We start from the raw sequence: 11,185 nt of genomic DNA, 5'->3' as shown, positions 1-11,185 counted from the left end.
GCTGTAGGAGCCCCTCATGAGTCTGTACATACCCCCAGTGAGCGCAGTCGACTATAAATAGGGATCGAGCTGCATGCCGCAACAGGTATTATATAGCGCTGAGTGATTAAGTGTGTTGAACATAGTGAAAGAGAATGCGAGACAGTGAGATTGAATACTCTGAGACTGTGAGTACATGAGTACAATCTCTGGGATGCATTGCATTGACATGCACACATAACATACATGCATAGAGATGTGTTTTCCTCATGATGTACTGTATTACACTATTCATGATTTCTCACATATGTTGACAGATGGGCATAGTGATGCATTGGTTTTACACTGGTTATCTTGAAAGAAAATGAGATATTTTATTTATTATTGAAAGGATTTTGGAAAAATTACTTTTTCAAACTTATTCATATTTTTGGTAATTTCGGTAAACAATTTGGGTTTTCATTGATGTACTTGAAAGGCGAACTATTTTCAGAAGTCATGATTTAGCTAAGCATTTATTCTTTGAGTTACTTATGGTATTACTTGTTTGATATTGTTATGAACTATTATTGGTTATGGAAGTTGGACTCTGACCTTAGTACAAACACATCACTACTTTCAACCAAAGGCTACGTTTGTTGCTTACTCAGTACATGGGGTTGGTTGTACTGATACAACACTCTTGCACATTGCGTGCAGATCTTGGTTGTTGTTGTTGATGTGCTCGATGGTTGCGGGATTTGAAGATGTACCAGCGTTCCTATTATAGTTGCCTCTTGTTCATGGTAGCCTTAGATTTATAAAAGCTCTATTTATGTATTATTTAAATAGACTATGTAAATATTTCATTTCCGCTTTATATACTCTATTCTTAGAAGCTCATGGTTTGTACTACCAGTTCTTGGGGGATGTATAAGATTAAGATCTTTATTCACTTAAATTGCTTTAATAATTGTTATTGCAATTGGATAATTGAAAGTTGGCTTACCTAGCGGGTTGGGTTAGGTGCCATCACGACTAGTTGGATTTTGGGTCGTGAAAAGGTGGTATCAGAGCTCTAGGTTCATAGGTTCTACAAGTCATGAGAAAGTGTCTAGTAGAGTCTTGCGGATCGATATGATGACGTCCATACTTTTCTTCGAGAGGCTACAGGGCATTTAGGATATATACTTCCCATCTTTCTTTCCTTATCGTGAAGAATTGGTTCAGCTTGAAACATAACTCTTTGAACTCCTTCCACGTATTCGTATGCGTACATGAGCGCTCAATATTAGCTGTGCATCACCGGCGTGTGATTCTATGAACGAGGTTCGAGGTTAGTATGTTGTGTTTTGGTGATGGGCCAGTTTGGAGGAGTTTAGGCCATGGTTAGACCGTAGCTTGAGCTCGATAGCTTCAGTTGTAACCCGTACAATTGGACTTATTTGTCCGGTAATGACCCTACAGTGGAATTTGTGGCTCGATGAGCGGTGAAATGGCTTTGTGATGAGTATGATATAACAGCGGGATGTGTTAAGACGATTTGAATGTTACAAGAAATGTTTCCTTGAAATGTAAAAGAAGGCCATTGGGTGCTTGATTTTCATTTTGATGTGACGTACAGTCTCGAGTGTGAATGTTTTAAAGGATCTTTCACGATTGTTTTAATTTTGGGACAAATTAAATTCTCATGTCTGGTTAGTGAGTTTGGACTCAGATAGACTTAGTGATTGCATAGTAATTGTGACTGCGAAAGGGTATATAAAGAGACCAATTTGAGGTTAAGCAGGTGGGTTACTTTCTATGGAGTAATCTACGTAGGTGTATTCCTTATGATGTGAGTGGAGAGTTTCTTTTGTGCCAGTGGGGCATATGTGTGGAGATTTGAATTTGAATCTGGCTGAGAAAGTTGACTTGAGTGTCAAGAGAATGATTGTGAGCTTAGCGGATGATTTGGGGTATTTTTATGGTTGGTGTTGAATGAGTTTGAGAAGAAGTTTCGTTGGACTGACTATGGCATTATGACAGTAATATAGTATTGGTATTGTGAGTTATGGAATGTGTTAATCTATGGCTTTAGCCAAGTGGGGGAGCCTGCTATTGATAATTCAATTTCATGATTATATGTAAAGGTTTAGTTTTGGGTTGAGGCATACTGGTGGGTTAGTTATGACTTGTAAAAGGTGAGATCGATGATGGCTAGAGTAAGGAAATTCCTGGATACGGGTTATATTGCACTTATAAGTATATGAAAATCGTGGGATGAGTGAGTTATTATTTGTGAATGATGTAGTGTGCACGGAGTATGAATTTGATAGGTGGTATTAAAGTAGAGTTACTTCTTTGAGACTGTTGTGCTAATGGGGCACGTGTCTTTTGGCCCATTTGGGCAGTGTAATGTGGATTTGAACAAATGGGGGTAATTCTCGAGAAAGTTCTAATGGATTCGAGATATATATGTAACAATTGAGAATTTTTGGCGGATTTGTTTACAGCTAAAATCTGAGATTTAAGTTGGATTGTGTCGAGACTTGTGGCATTTTTGTATATCATTATGTATTTTATATTTTGGTATCAGGAAGGTGAATGAAACGGCCTTAGACTCAAATAAGGTATTTTCAGAGTGGGTGTTTTGGTTGTGGTATTTATATGGGTAATTATGATGTGGTGAGACTCTACTGATGTTTTGGTGGTACGATTCTTGGGTTTTGGTGACCTACGTGGTTTGGTCGAATTAGAGGAATTTAGTTCTAATATCTTTGTTATGTGCAGATAGATTTCAAAGTGTTCTTGATGCTTTCTACCATGGTTGGAACCAGATATTTTCTACTCGTGTGAGAAACGTGTTGTGTATTATGATTTCCTCTTGGAAGGAAGCAAGATAAAGGTTTCTAACTAACTGGATATGTAATTTGCTGGTGACCAGAGTTGATAATGAGATTCTTGTGCTTTTCACATGATGGCAAGATAGATGTTATGCGTTGTGCGGAAGTAGATTTACATGTACAATGTGGCAGTTCAGTCTTGAAGGAAGGTAACGAAGTTTGGGTATAATGGTCATGAATTCTTAAACAACATGGGCGGTTCCAAATGACTAGATGAATACGATTATTATTAGGTGTATGAGAAGGCGCATTGTATTTTGACTTACGAATGTTTAATTTGTATTGCGGTACTCATATGGTTGATAGACTACTGATATTCAAATTTTGCCAAGTGGCACGAAAGAATTTTTAAAGTATTTCTCATGGGATGATTGTGTATGAAAGAGGTGTTAGGCATTCGGGCGGTTGAGATGGAATCAAATATGGTGATTTGCGTGTTTTATGGATTTGGAGATTTGGGAGTTCTCAGGAGCAAATTGTTTCATGGTTGTGGACCGTGAAGTTGTCGCCGGATCTAGCCAGATGATAGAATGTGTTGTGATTCAGTCATTATGGATTTTCGGAGGGATTTCTATCTATTTGTGGGTAACCCGAGTTGATTTGGGGGTTCATTGGTAGGCCCAATTAAGATGTGTATTCTACACCGAGCCGGAATGGTTGGCTCCATACTGCTATTCTTGAGGGATGTGTCATTCGGTTGATGTTGAACTTATTCGTGTTCTGAAATGATCTGTGAGTTACTCCTTTATGCTACGAGAAGTTGTGATTCATTGGTTATGTGCACAGATGGTGCGGTTCTATTTGAGCTTTATAGCGGAATTTGAGCGTGATAAGTAATTAGGTATTGCATGATCGATTGTGTAATGGTTATGTTCTTTCAGATTTTGTGTGGCATTTTTTGTCATTTGCCTCTCTGTGGTTATTGATTTTGAGCGGGGTGGCTCGAGGTATATATTATGGACCAGCGTTTGGATGGGGTCACGCATTGCATCGGAGTTATGTTAAGGTATGAATCTTGTGTTAGAATCGGGTGATGGTTCTACGGTGTATGATGAATTGTTAGCGTTTTTTTGTGGCGGTACTTGTTAATCTGGCGGGGAAGTTCTCTCATTTGAGTCATTTTCCATGACTGGGTACATTTGAATTGCAGTGTATTAGTGCACGGATGGCACGTGATGTGGCTCTGAGTTATATTGGTGCGGCATGTCTATGGAATAGTTATGTTTAGTAATATAAGGTCACTGGACCTAGAATGGGTAGTATCGGGTTTGATTTCGGTATATTCGGGAGTATAATATTGAGAGTCGGCTCAGAAAGTGATTATGGTTCTTGTTGGGGCGAGAGAGCTCCGTGACTTGTTGATATGGTAAGTGGTCATTAAATTTCGCATGTTTCTTTTATTATCAATAGTGTACGAAGGTTTTGGGATAAGGTTTGGTTCGATATGGGTTTAATACTAGTATTTGGTTGGTTTTGGAGTAGTCAATGTGGTCAGGAATGGTGGTATGAGCATGCGAGTTGTGTAATATGTTAGGTGATTATGTCCGTGGTTATGGTTATGGTTATGGTTTGATAGAGCTTGTTCAAAATCATACAGTGTGTAACTGTAAGATTCGTCTTTTGAAAGAAATTCTAAAGGTTGGAAATTAAATTCCAAGGTTTATGGGCTAAAGTTAAATCAATGATTTCAGTTGTATTGTTTTGTCAAGTTCATATGGACTAGGGTGATGTGGGTTCACCCCCGAGTACATGTGTGGTAATATGGAACAATGATTTGATGGCTTGGAAACAACTCTTGGCACGTTCGAGGACGAATGTATGTTTAAGTGGGGGAGAATGTAACGACCCGACCGGTCATTTTGAGTATTATAACCCTGTTTCCCCATTTACTGCTTAAATTGGGCTTTACAGTTGTTGTGTGACTTACCGAGGCAATTGGTTCGGGTCCGGTGAGATTTTGGAATGAATTGGAACACTTAGTTCCAAGGTTTAAAGCTTAAGTTAAAATAGTGACCGGATGTCGACATATGTGTAAACGACATCAGAATTTAATTCTAATGATTCCAATAGCTCCGTATAGTGATTTTGGACTTAGGAGCATGTCCGGAAAATTATTTGGAGGTCCGTAGTGGAATTAGGCTTGAAAAGCCGAAAGTTGAATTATTGAAAAGTTTGACCGAGGGGTTGACTTTTTGATATCGAGGTCGGAATCCGATTCTGGAAATTGGAATAGCTTCGTTATGTCATTTATGACTTGTGTGCAAACTTTGAAGTCATTCCGGATTGATTTAATGTATTTCGGCACAAGATATAGAATTTGAAAGTTCAAAGTTCATTAGGCTTAAATTGAGGTGCGATTTGTAATTTTAGCGTTGTTTGATGTGATTCGAGGCTTCTACTAAGTTTGTATGATGTTTTAGGACTTGTTGGTATATTTGGTTGAGGTCCCGAGGGGCTCAGGTGAGTTTCGGGGTGGTTTCGGAACATTTCTAGGCCATTCTTAGTTGATGGTTTTTGGCCACAGAGGTATGCATCGCAATCGCGGACAAATGGTCGCGATCGCGAAGAGCAATTTTGCTCATTTGGCATTGTGAATCGTGATCGCGGAAGCGTTTTCGCGATCGCGTAGAGGAAAATCCAATTGCACTGACCCGACTTTGGAAGCTTATATCTCGCAATCTATAAGGAATTTAGAGATGATCCAAAAAGGAAAGTTTTAGACGTTGTTATCTAGTTTTTAGAAATGTAAACCATTTATCATTTGGAGTTGTGTACAAAAGGTTTTGGTGGATATAAAACAAGTATTCTTCTTTCAATTAATTCTTTTAACATGAAAATTAGCAACATTCATATGACAATCATGCAAATAACTTAAAATAAAGAAACATAGATGTTACATCCCGTACTTTAATATTAGGATAAGTCGTAGTAATCCATACGAGCTTGAAGGGATTAAGACCATTCGTGAGATTATAGAGGATTTGTCACTATGTTATTATAAGACCCTGTAAGTTTAGCAACCTTGATACCATTATATACATTTGATATGGTATTTTGAGTGGAATTGTTTTGTAAAACAGTTTGAAATATATGATTTTATATAATTATTAATATTACTAATTTCAATTATACTCACAATATGAGAAAGTTTATGGGATTTTATTTATTGTAAAGATAGAAATTATTTTCTCACGAGAAAAGAAGGATATCTTTTTACCATTTTAAGAAATAATCGTACGAAAATTTGTACTCTTTATATGAGATTATGAAAATTAGAAGTTGAGAAAATATATGTATTTTTACATGGATATTTCAATGAAATAATAGTGTATGTATTGATTTTATATGGTACCACATGACCATGATAGTCGGGTATATATAAAGTGTGTTAAAAGTGGGTAGTATTTTAAGTAATTTGAGATAATTGTTTAATTAATGATTTTTGTTGAATATTAGTTAGTTAATTATAAAATTTTAGATAAGTATTGGCCCCCCCCCCCCCCCCAAACGTGGCAGACATATAATAGTCATTAGATGACTCTTAAATGAAAAATCGCAAGATGGCACTTTGAGAGGGTTTGATACCTAAGTCATCACTTTAATAGGAATTCTAACATATTTTATGTCAATATCAAAAATGCTCTTGGAGTTCTTTAACACATGAAAAGAGAAAAGTTTAGCAAAGTGTAGATTAAATTAAATTTCACCATTAGAACTCAGGTCATACGCAGAAGTTGTGATAGAAATGCTAGACCACACTTGACCATTGTCATTTCTATCCCTCTTTTCAACTTCTTCCTCTTATTTTCTTCCTTTTTGGGTAGGAAATGGCTAGAGTAATATTTCAAAACTTCTAATTAGAACGTGTAGGTATTAGAACTTGCCTTTTCCAGTGAACAGTGAGAAAGTATGATAAATATAAAGGCATCTGCCTCAAATGCTCTACTCCCAGATAACACTTACTAAAATGGCTTGTTCTTCCTCATAAAATGGTAGGCAACTTAGTAAGGTGACATTTCTGCTTCAACAAGAATTCGAGTAAGAATATCATACTGATTTTTCTCTACTCCATGTATGTTAAGGCTATCCCTTCTTTCCGTTTAGCATGATCCAAGTAACGATACGTAAACGTAATGTTATTCCATAAGTGGTTCTACTCTTAGTAGTTAAGTATGTCTATATTATTCATTCCTGTAAAGTGATATTCAAGCATGTCTAAGCAAATTCCTAAATCTCTATTGAGGTATTTGATAAAGATGTTAATGTTTATAATATAGTGATACACGCATCTTCATGCATATTCATTTACCACCGTGCTACGGCCGGTTGGGCAGTTACCACCGGTCGGGAAGTTATGTATAATTATTTACCACTGGTTGGGCAGACATGCATATTCATTTACCACCGACCTACGGCCGGTTGGGCAGTTACATATTTACCACCGAGCTAAGGCTAGTTGGACAGTCATGCATATTCATTTACCACCGTGCTTCGGCTGGTTGGGCAGACATGCATATTCATTTAGCACTGTGCTGCGGCCGGTTGGGCAGTTTCATATTTACCACCGAGCTACGGCCTGTCGGGCAGTTACCACTGATCAGTTGGGCAGTCATACATCATACGATATGGATAATAGTCTTAAAGAGAAGTATTGTATATATATGAGTATAATAAGTATGCATATACGATGGCACTTAAGAGATTCAGGTTGATTCTTATATGTCTTTAATTAATGTTGACTTATTGTTATGTTTCGGTTCTGCCTTTCATACTCAGTACATTATTCGTACTAACGTCTTTTTGTTGGGGACGCTGCATTCATGCCTGCAGGTATAGATAATCAGTTTGACGAGCTCTCATAGTAGACGAGATTGGCATTCAACAAAGGATCGGTAAGACTCCACCTCATTCGGAGTGCAGCCAAGCCTATGAGTCATCGTGTCAGAGTTTTGCTAAAGACTTATAGGTAGGTCGGTACCCTGTCTCATTTGATGTCAAATAATCTTAGAGGCTTTGTAGACAGAGGATCATTTTATACAGTATGCCATAGGACTTGATGGCCCATATGTATTTATGTTTTATGAAAAATGGTTTAGTGATATAGTGTTGCTCACTTATAGTTATACATTATGAGTTATGGCCATGTTGGACCATGATAGTTATAGAAGAAAAACAAATAAGTGACATATTGGTTCGCTTGGGCCAGCACGGCACCGGGTGCCAGCCACGCCTCCCCAGGTTCAGGGTGTGACAAAGTGGTATCAGAGCAAGTCGTGTCCTAGGAAGTCTACAAAGTCGTTCCTAGTAGAGTCGCACTTATGGTGTGTTGCGCGCCACATTTATAATTGAGAGGCTATAGGGTATTTAGGAAACGTTACCCTTCTTTTGTTTGCTGATCGTGCCATAGACCTAAGTCATAAGAAGTCGGTATGAAACTTCTACCATATTTCGTATGCACCAGAGGTGCAGGTATCATAGTAGAGCTTTAAGGTGTAGATGTAATTTCTACATTTGTGAAAGGGAGGATATGAAAGTGACAGAAGATACGATGCGAGATTAATAGCTAAGTAAGGTAAATGTGAATAAGATACAAGATACTCAAGTACAAAAGATCGTGAATAGTCTGGAGCTCAGATAGAGGTTAGGTTTTAGTTAAGTATACAGAGGAGACCCTAGCGAAAGTTTTGAAAATCTCTAAGAGTTAACATTCGAGGACGAATGTTCTAAGGGGGGAAGGATGTTACATCTTGTACTTTAATATTAGGATAAGTCGTAGTAATCCATATGAGCTTGAAGGGATTAAGACCATTCATGAGATTATAGAGGATTTGTCACTATGTTATTATAAGACCTCGTAAGTTTAGCAATCTTGATACCGTTATATACATTTGATATGGTATTTTGAGTGGAGTATTTTTGAAAAACAGTTTGAAAAATATGATTTTATATAATTATTAATATTACTACTTTCAATTATACTCATAATATGAGAAAGTTTATGAGATTTTCTTTAATGTAAAGATATAAATTATTTTCTCACGAAAAAAGAAGGATATCTTTTTACCATTTTAAGAATTAATCGTACGAAAATTTGTACTCTTTATATGAGATTATGAAAATTAGAAGTTGAGAAAATATATGTATTTTTACATGTATGTTTTCATGAAATAATAGTGTATGTATTGATTTTATATGGTACCACATGACCATGATAGTAGGGTATATATAATGTGTGTTAAAAAGTGGGTAGTATTTTAAGTAATTTGAGATAATTGGTTAGTTAATGATTTTTGTGGAATATTAGTTAGTTAATTATAATATTTTAGATAAGTCTTGAGCCCCCCACCCCACCCCTAAGTTTTAGAAAATATTTTATAATAATTATAAAATATTAGTTAGTTAATTATAAATTCTAGATAAGTCTTGTGAAATATTTGAAGAAAGTTGTTACCCATAACCTTAGGAACATAAATATATGATTTTCACTAAGTCCCATAACAAATTTTGTGGTAAAATCTCATTTTTATTAAACCCTAGGTGTTTCATCTATACCCACGATTTCTACCACTTTTCATGTTAAAATCTACCCATAATCTATGTAGTAAACTTACATTAAGTAGAAATTACTTACCTAACAAAGCTAGGTCGAAATCCCCTCCTCAAAAGTTCTCAAATCGCCCAAGTGTGGAAGAAAATGTGATAAAAATGGCCTAAATCCCGTATGAAATGAACCCTCACTACCCCGCGACTTTCGCACCTGCGTGTAACGAGCCGACCGGTCGTTTTGAGTATTACAACCATGTTTCCCCATTTACTGCTAAATTGGGCTTTACAGTTGTTGTGTGACTTGCCGGGGCAATTGGTTTGGGTCCGGTGAGACTTTGGAATGAATTGGAACACTTAGTTCCAAGGTTTGAAGCTTAAGTTTAAATAGTGACCGGATGTCGACTTATGTGTAAACAACCTACGAATTTAATTCTGATGATTCCAATAGCTTCGTATGGTGATTTTGGACTTAGGAGCCTGTCCGGAAAATTATTTGGAGGTCCCTAGTGGAATTAGGCTTGAAATGCCGAAAGTTGAATTTTTGAAAAGTTTGATCGGGGGGTTGACTTATTGATATCGAGATCAGAATCCGATTATGGAAATTGGAATAGCTTTCTTATGTCATTTATGACTTGTGTGCAAAATTTGAAGTCATTCCGGATTGATTTGATGTATTTCGGCACAAGATATAGAATTTGAAAGTTCAAAGTTCCTTAGGTTTGAATTGAGGTGCGATTCGTAGTTTTAGCGTTGTTTGATGCGATTCGAGGCTTCGACTAAGTTCGTATGATGTATTAGGACTTATTGGTATATTTGGTTGAGGTCCCGAGGGGCTCGGGTGAGTTTCGGGGTGGTTTTGGATAATTTCTAAGCCATTCTTAGTTGCTAGTTTTTGGCCACAGAGGTATGCATCGCGATCGTGGGCAAATGGTCGCGATCGCGAAGAGCAATTTTGCTGTTTGGGCACTGTGAATCGCGATTGTGGAAGCCTTTTCGCGATCGCATAGAGGAAATTCCTGCTGCACTGACCCGACTTTGGAAGCTTATATCTCGCAATCTATAATTAATTTGGAGATGATCCAAAAATAAAAGTTGTAGACGTTGTTATCTAGTTTTTAGAAATGTAAACCATTTATCATTTGGAGTTGTGTACAAAAGGTTATGGTTGATACAATATAGGATGTTTGGGAAGAGTTTGGAAATCTTTGTTGCACAGGGCTGACTTTGGAAGCTTATATCTAGAAATCTATCATAGGAGGAGAACCTATCGGCCTGCCAAGATGATAAGACTGCCACCACTTACGGGTAGTGCACGCGGGGTCTGATATATAGCAGCTGCATATTCTGGAGCCTGAGCGGTAGGGGTCTGTTCTCCCCCTCCCACCAGAGATGTGGCTAGGTTTGCTGGAAATAAACCAGCTTGGGTCATAGAATCCATGAACCGTAGCATACGGCCCATGACCTCCTGAAAGCCCGGTGCTGTCATGATATCGATCGAGGTTGGCTCTGCTGCAAGCACATCGCCCTGCCCCTACCTATCAACAATGGACACTGGCTCCTCTTCATAACCCAAACTCTTATCTAACTGAATCGTGCTGAAGTCTAACACATGTGACAAGTCGGGATGATACCTCCCGAGCATAGACACGAGGAAAACTGGATAAACTCCAGATAGCCTGGGAGGCAAAGCAAGCTCATAAGCAACCTCCCCAACTCGCCTCAACACCTCAAATGGGCCTATAAACCTTGGGCTCAACTTGCCCATCTTCATAAACCTCATGATCCCCGGCGAGACT

Source organism: Nicotiana tomentosiformis, unplaced genomic scaffold, assembly GCF_000390325.3.
Source record: "Nicotiana tomentosiformis unplaced genomic scaffold, ASM39032v3 Un00003, whole genome shotgun sequence".
NCBI lineage: Eukaryota > Viridiplantae > Streptophyta > Magnoliopsida > Solanales > Solanaceae > Nicotiana > Nicotiana tomentosiformis.
Note: the sequence above shows the minus strand (reverse complement) of the source record.